Below are 9,065 nucleotides of genomic sequence, written 5' to 3'. Positions count from 1 at the left end.
ATATATATATAGTGAAATTTACTACAGTGTATTCAAATATGTACACAGGATAGTTTTTCAGTTCTTCTTCTTTTCCTGTCCTTCCTCCTTCCCTCTCAATCCTCCCATTTTTCTCCACTGATCTCTCTTCTATTTTCTTAGGAATTCTTTCCTGTTTTTCTCCATTGTTTTGTTTGAGCAGAAAACAGAACCAAAATAACATCAAAAAGCATACTACAAATAATCCAATTAATAAAGGGGCAAAATAATTAAACAGGCTCTTCTCAAAAGAAGAAATACAAATGGCTACCAAGTACATGAAAAAAAATGTTTAACATTTCTAGCAAGTCAGGGATATGTAAATAAAAATGACATTGAGATTTCATCTCACTATAGTGAGAATGGCAATTATCAAGAATACAAAAATAATAGATGTTGCCAAAGATGTGGTAGGACTGCAAATTAGCACAACCACTTTGGAAAGCAGTGTGAAGATTCCTCAAAAAACTAAGACTTTTATGACCCAGCTTTTATATTCCTCGGTATTTATTCAAAAGAACTAAAATTAGCGTAGTAGAAGCCTGGATGAGATGACAAACATCTGTAATCCCAGTGACTTGGAGACTGAAGCAGAAGGTTACCAAATTTCAGGTCAACCTCTGAAACTTAACGAGGCCCTAAGCCACTTGGTTCAAAAGGATGGAGCTTAGTGGTAAAGCACCCCTAGGTTCAGTTCCCGGTGCATAAAAAATAAATAAATAAATAATGAAATCATCATACTTTGGGGAATTCAGCCATATCTATATTTATAGCAGTGCAATGCACAATAACCAAGTTATGGAATCATCCCAGATGCCTGTCAACAGACAAATGGACAAAGAAAGCATGGTAGTATTTATTTTTAAAAAGATCAAAAATTAGTGGCATGAATGAAAAATATTATTGACTGGGATAAGCCTAATTCTATTTTCAAATTCTCATTTTATGTTCTTACTAAAGACTGCTTTGATTCTGACTCTTTTAGTATTCTTCAAATGGGGTCTTTTAATTTTTCAAATTATAATATTTAGTTATGAAAATGCACTCTTCTGAATTTCATTAAAATTTAAACTTTGCTTATTATTTACTTATTTTGATAGATAATAATCTGAAATGTTCAATATCAATCACCCCCTTCTCCTATCAAATTGTGTAATTTTTATTTCTTCTTTTGAATATGAACTCAATTGACTCTGACCAAAAAGAATGGGACAAAAGTACGTTTCAATTCTATGTCCCTCATCTTTAGGAGTCTTGGCTGTTGCAATCATGTCTCCCCTGGAAAAATTAGAACTCCAATAATGATTGTGCTAATATTACTGTTGTATGAAAGTCCAAACTTGCCTTGCATAGAGGCCCTATGGAAGAAAACTGAGATGCTAGGCATGAGTATGAGACTGTCATGATCTCTGCCACAGCCTGGTTACCTGCAGAATGTAGCAAGTGAGTGACTTTAGTTAATGATTCAATGAGCAGATGAACCAGCCAGCAGAATCCAGTCAACCCATACATTTCAAGAAACAGAAATGAATTTCGTTTCAAGCAACTAAGGTTTGGAGTGGCTTATGCAGCAATAGATAAGTGCAATAACTATTAAATATCTAAAGTGTTTACAGTTTAAATGATATTCTCTATAGAAATTTGTCATTTTAAAAATTATGCCAAGAAAGAAAAAGCATATGTTGGTTGTTCAATAAAATGGTTGATTTATTTCATATTGGTATTCATACATGCATTATGGATTAAGCAAGTTTATTTTTTGAAAGATATTTAAAGACTGATTTCTAGAATTTACATAGTTTAAATGTTTTTAGATATGATGACTGTTAAAATGAAACCTGGAAACTATACATATATATTTTGGACAGAATAAAAGAATGACTTTTTACATACAGTCCATATTTCTAAACATGTCACTCATTTATTCTAAATCCTTCTGTCTTTTTTGTTTGGATTTTAGACAGATTTCTGTCTAACATCCCTTTCACACTTCCTCGTACATATTCCTTTTACTCTAGTGATATTGAGTACTTCTATTTCCTTCCACACACACAATTTTGAGCTTGTAAGCCTTGGTATAACTGCCTTCCCTTCTATTCTTGGCTGGCTTATATATTTCTATTTATTCTGTGATAAGTTTCTTAGGTCTGGCCTGGTGAGACAGAACACACAAGTCAAGCAAGCAAATTTATTACACACATATAAGCAGCAAGGATAATCAGAGACCTAGGATTCACAGTGAGCTGTCCCCCAAGACTCAGGAAAGTTGAATAAGGTGGATGGAGTCTCATTTGCATATACTCCATGTCACACCAGGACTGAAAAAAACCCCAAAGATTCTGTGCATGACTTGGTTCACTGAGTCCAATCATTGTAGAACATCCTGTTCTGAGATGATGGAGGACATAGGCCAAGTGTACCAGACATTTCCTTCTTATTTGAAGATGTTGCATTTGACAGGAGAAATATAAAAGGAGGAAGACTCAGAAGCCAAGATCCTGTGGTACCTGTCCTGCATTCTCAAAAATTATGCTTAGGTCCATTTCTAATTTTGAAGACTTCTTAATTAGTTCAAGAAATTAAACATACATCATCCATATTTGTATTATTTGTGTATTGCTGTGTAACATTATCACAAATACAGTAAATTGAAACAACACACACTCTCTATCTGCTTTCTGTTAGTCTGAAGTTTGGGCATGGCTTATCTGAATTCTCTACTTGAGAATTGCTCAAAACTGTGATCATGAGTTGACCAAGGTTGCATCTGCATCCGGACTACTTTGGGAAATATCTGCTTCAAAGGTCATGTGTTTGTTGGTGGAAATCAGAGTTCTTTGTAGACTGTCAGAGAACCTCAGTTTCTGGCTAGTTATCCAGGGGTCACCCTCAGATGTTTGCTTTGTGGCTCTTTCTATAAACAAATTCACAACATGACAATTAGCTTCATGAAAGTCAGCAGGAAAGACAGATGTCACAATCCTAGGTAAGAATACCACAGAAGCAACATCCTTCATTGTTGTGGAGTGAATGTTTGTGTCCCTCCAAAATTCATATACTGACACTGTTACTCACAGTGTAGCCCATACAAAAGTAGCTAAGGTCGCATGAGGTCACAAGGGTGGATCTCTGATCCAAGAGGATTCATATTCTTGTAAGAATAGACCCTATAGCAAGCACTGTCTCTTTCTCCCCACTCACTCTCAGTGCATGAACAAGGAAAGGCCATGTGAGGATATAGCAAGAAGCTGGCCATCTAGGGGCCAAGAAGTGAACCCTCACCAGAAGGTAAATCAGTAATCTCAGACTTTCTATTATCCAGAATTGTTAAAAATTTTTTCTATAATTCTGTATTTATGCCTGTCATATTTTTTATAGCAGTCTGAAAAGTCATATTTGTAATATTATTTTGGTTCAAAGACAGTCACAGTTCCATCCTCACTCAAGGAGAGGGATTTACACATAGCACGCACACCACTAAGAGGAGTGGATTACGGGGCCATAGAAGAATCAGACTGGCAATGCTCCATTTTCTTTTACTTGGTGTTACTTTTGTACTTATGCATCCTCCTTCATAACCTACACTTATTAGAACTCTTCACATCTGTTCCCATTGTACTCCTTGAAAGTTGTTAAATTTGTACTTTACGACTAGGTTTGAAGTTAGTCATGGTTGTATGACTTACTTTTTGAACAATAAAGTTAGTGGGAGGTATTGTGTTGATTCTAAATAGAAGAAATACATGGTTCACCTTGACTGTTCTTCTTGTATTATGGAAATATTATACAAAATAGTACTTATGTCAACCTGAGGCCTTGAGAAGAGCCCCCTTCCCAAATTCATTGATCATATAGCATCAAAAGGAAATAATTTTTATTGGGTACAACTCATAAAATTTTAGATGTATTTGTCACTACAACATAAATCATGTTACTCTGACATAGAGTTTTATACAAGTTTGTTTTCTTTTTTCTTATGTATTTACTGTATTTTTGAGTTTAAGTTTTGTGAGGATAAGAACTATGTTCTTTATCATAATATCCAATTCTTAGTATTTCACACAAACTCCACTAATATTTATTAAAAGAATGATTAAGTAAACAAATGCATGTTGTTTCAATAATTATCTTATGTATTTGTCTCCTTTATTCTAACTGTATTATATATGTTCTATAAGATTTATTGAATTATAGTGAGCATTTATCTTGATGATTTTAATACTCTTGTCAATCCATTTCCAACATCAGCCACATGGTGCCTTGACTTATACTCCAAACACTTTTACCTTATTTTTGCTAAGCAACTACTTTTTGTATTCATACCCAGACACTTTTTTTTGGTCTGAATTCTTATATTTTGAATTTCTCTTCCTGTCCTGTACTTTCTTCTCTTCACTACCTCAATTCAACACAGCCGATCAACCTGATCCTTAACTCCTTCCCAGTTTATACCACCATCACTTCTGTTATGAGTTTGCTTTCCTATCTGTCATGGACATCTCAAGCAAAAACATAAAATATACTGTCCGGAGACTTTATAGCTTCTAAACCTCCCTATCTTCTACAAATGCAATGCAAATATGCATTTCTAAAATGGCCAGAAAATTGGTTTCCTCTCCTCCTAGTTCTAAAACAGAATTCAATGGAGACTAACTTTTGACAGGCACTATTAGCATCTACATAACCTTCAGGATGTTTGTGAATGGATGTAACTATGTCACCTCTAACTTCAAACTGACATTTTCAAGATAGTTACATTTTTACTCACCTGTAGGATATTTTCACCATAATCTAACATAGCAGATAGAACAAAATAATCAATAAAAATTTAAAATACACATAGAAAATCAGAGTGGAATAATGTTATATATGTATATAAATACATTTGTATAGTCATGTCAAATTAAAAGACATATTTTCAGATGCTCATAATGGATGAAAATCTAATCAGAGAAGGACAAGCTAAGTTTTTCATTTAAGAACCAATTATTATGATGTTGGTAAATTGAACTTCTGTGAGGCTCAGTTTTTTCATGAATTAAATGGAAGAAAATAACATTAAATATGTTTTTTAGTACATGGAACATTAAATGAAATGATATGTTCCTTGAATACTTTTGGAACTGCAGGTTCTATGCAAATATAAAGTAATGTGGCCAACATCTTAGTTTTCTGCAGAAAACTATTGCCACCTGAATTTAAGTATTTTTGTTATTTTCATTGTGTTACCTATGTATTTTCTGTCATCTTTTATGGTTCAGAATGGAAGACACAAATAGTAGACAATAAGAGTGTTTGCCCCTAACATTGAAGATTTGTAGGTAGAATTTTAAGAAAATTTATACAGAAAACAAAACATGACAGGATAATTATATGCCCTCTAATACTAGCTTCAAAAGTATGTTTGAAAAAACTAAGCTTAGGCAAACAGGCCTGCAAGATCAAAGAGGTGGATATGTTAATACTATATTTTGAAGAAACTGTATAGGAATAGCTCATTTAGGAGAAAATGTAATCCCACATTATACTAAGGTTACAGAGTGTGTTCACAATGTTGTAACAAAGACTATTTTATTTCCTGGAACTGTGGAGGACAATTATTACATTCCTGATTAGTCTAAAACGCATAAAAAATGCTAACATGTCTATTTCCAAGTATCCTAAGCTTTTCCAGTTACAAACAAAACCAATTCTATCTTTTCATTTCAGGGGTTAGATAAATTATCCATGCTATAAAAAAGAATTTCAAAATAAATTGCTAAATCAGTTGCTGATGTTAGAAAATTGCAAATGAAAAGTTTTATTTTGATATATTTTTATTATATTCAAGTAATAAAACCTACCTAAGAATACAATCTACCATTTCGTACTGTCAAGAATTTCGAGAGGCTATCGTGTTGAGTTCTCCATAGCTTTCTCTAAAACAAGTTAAGGAAATTCAATTTAGGCAAAATTTAAAGAGCAATATTATAATTTATATATTTTATCACATATATTTATATGTGATTCACCAGTGCCAGCTTAGTAGTTTGTAATTGTTTAAAAGATCTTAGTTTTGTGATGAATTATTTCTTATATTTTTGTGAAAGATGAAAATATAATGTCTTCCTCATGTGGGAGTAATTCTCAGATCCCTTGTTTACCCTTTAGGGTACTACAAGTAACCATAATACATGAACACTGAGAGGTAAGGAATATTTAAGGGAAAGTATAGTAAATCACTTCTGTGGTTACCAACCATAGTTTGAGCTTACATAACTATGTACAACAATTTCAAAGTTACCAAACTTCCTCAAAGTTAAAATCAACCCAATGCCCTGTGATATTTTGCTTTCATAGTTGCAGATATTATACTGATTTTAGGGTAGATGTCTCAACATAGTGTAGGTGAATAAAAAAACATAAGAGTGAGCCAGGACTGAAGCACACTAATTTCTGCTTTATCACTGTGTGATTTGGGAGGAAAATATACATAGTCATTTTTTTCTTGAACTATGAACCAATGAAGTTTTTTATGCTATATATTATCCAGTTCATACTCTAGAATTCTATTAATACTTCAGTAATCATGAACCACAGAAAGTTTTGTGGCTCATATATGTATGGAGAAGTTGTCAAAGGCATACATCCAGTTGATCACTGTTCCTTATAATGAAAGATGATGTTTGATATGTGTAAAGGAAGAGAGAGGGAGAGACAATGCAAAGAGAAGAGGAATCCAATGTTAAATTAAGGAGTTTGAGGAAACGTCCTTAGTCAACAAACCTGGTAGCCAACAAACCTGGTCTCTATTAATACTATTAGTTCAAAGGCAACTACATCACCTCTTGGAACTTTGTTGCCTCATTTGTATAAGTCAACACAATAGTCTGTGATAGAGTTGTATTGAGGAGATATAGATACATAACATACACACACAAACACATGTACATACATAAACACAGATGGTCCTCAACTTAGGATAGCTTGACTTCATCAGGGTGCAAGATCTATGCATTCAGTGGAGACTGTACTTTTGAATTTTGAAGTTTGATATTTTGTAGTTATACTTAATATGATATACTCTTGAGATGTTAGGCAGTAGCAGAAAGTTGAAGTTCCCAATCTGCCATAAGATCATGAAGATAAATGGCTAATACTCTATACTGTACTGTGTTGTTAAGCCATTATGTTCAACAGGTTATGTGTATTAAATGCAATTTTTATTTAAAACATTTTCAGCATACCATGGGTTTATTGGGACATAACCCCATTATAAGTTAAAGACTGTGTGTGTGTGTGTGTGTGTGTGTGTGTGTATGTGTGCATGCACACATGCATATGTGCACATTGAAGATATTGCTTCTATTCACATATTGTTTTTGTTTTGCTCTATTGCCAGGAAGCAATTAAAAATTTAATTCAGATATTATTTGATAAGATTTGGTGAATATAGAAGGAAAGTAGTCATTAACATGTCACTAATTCAATAAATTTTATTTAGAACACCTATAATGCTGTCAATATTTTTTACAAAGTTTTACAGACTGCATTTTGATTCCTTGTACATAAATGGGGTACAACTTTTCATTTCTATGGTTGTACATGAAGCAGGTTGATACCATTTGTGTAATCATGCATGCACATAGGGCAATGATGTCTGTCTCATTCCACCATCTTTCCTTTCCCCATCCACTCCCTTCCCCTCATTTCCCTTTATGTAATCCAAAGTTCTTCCATTCTTCTCTTATTCCCCACCCCCACCCCCATTGTGTATCATTATCCACTTATCAGATAAAATATAGTGCTTTCAATACTATTGTAAGCACTGTAGAAGAAAAAAATAACTCAAATTATGAAAGTCATTGAAATAGTCTCTTGGAGACCTACACTTTATTTGAAAGTCAGACTATTTAGGGTCTCTTCAATTCCATTGTTAAATGGTAAGTTAACTTTGGATTACTATAGAGAGATTTAGCACTGTTAAAGAATGGGATAATTATGGTTGCAAAAGACTTGAGATACTTAGACTCATGGAGCATTAATAATGATCATTCAGAGAATTATTTTATAATAATATAAGTAATATATTAACATTATATTTAATATAAGATTGTATTTAATATATTAAATATTAAATGTAAATAATTTATATAGTTTATGTACTTCTTTATCTGTAATTCAACTTATAAAAGAGGTATTTGAAGGATGAAATATGGAAGCTGGTAGTGGCACTGAGGTTATGTCAAAATTTAGCCTTCACACCCTTTATTATTCCATCCTCCAGGGGTGATCACTCTTCAAGGCTGACATTTCCTATGCAATTTATACACTACTCTATTCTTAAGATTTATTTTTGAGAGGCATTGCATGATTCCACATAAATTTGGTCTCTTTAGAATCCAGTCAGATTGAGGAGGGCAGTTAAAGGGATAAATATCACAGGGTAAGTTTTAGAAGGCATTGTCCCTGAGAATAAATAATTTTAAAATTTATGAGTATAGCCATGCCTTCCACTGAAGGTTAGCTTTTCTCTCCCTCTCACCTTTCTAAACTCAGTTATCACTGGAAATACTTGTTGATATGAAGTGCTGTCTATGAGCATCGTTTGGAGTTACCGTCCCACCCACCTTCATCAAAACATTTGTTTTCTGTTTTTGCTTGATGGAAAAAGGTTAAGGTAACTGTACAATCTTTGCTTCAAAAACAGTACTGGGATGAGACATGCAGGGCAAGAGAATATCTTGTTTTCTCTGGAGTGATGCGTAGCAGATGACACAGATGTGCCATCACCATTGTTATTAATTTTATCTGTTTTTATACCAAATCCACATTGACCAGTACAGAGTTTCTTGCAAAGAATGCAAAAACAAAAATTAAGTTAAAATAAAAGAAAGCTGTAGGTGGAACAACTACACATATTTAGGACTCTATTTCCTTCATGGAGGTCTGAATAAAACTTTGAGAATATTTCTAGGACAAGACAAAAGGAGTAATTATGGTACCAGGAAATTTTTTTTAAATGATATCTTTTCTGCAAATTCAATGACGTTTTTAGATATTTTAAA

This window comes from Sciurus carolinensis, chromosome 5 (genome assembly GCF_902686445.1).
Source record: "Sciurus carolinensis chromosome 5, mSciCar1.2, whole genome shotgun sequence".
Classification (NCBI taxonomy): Eukaryota; Metazoa; Chordata; class Mammalia; order Rodentia; family Sciuridae; genus Sciurus; species Sciurus carolinensis.
Note: the sequence above shows the minus strand (reverse complement) of the source record.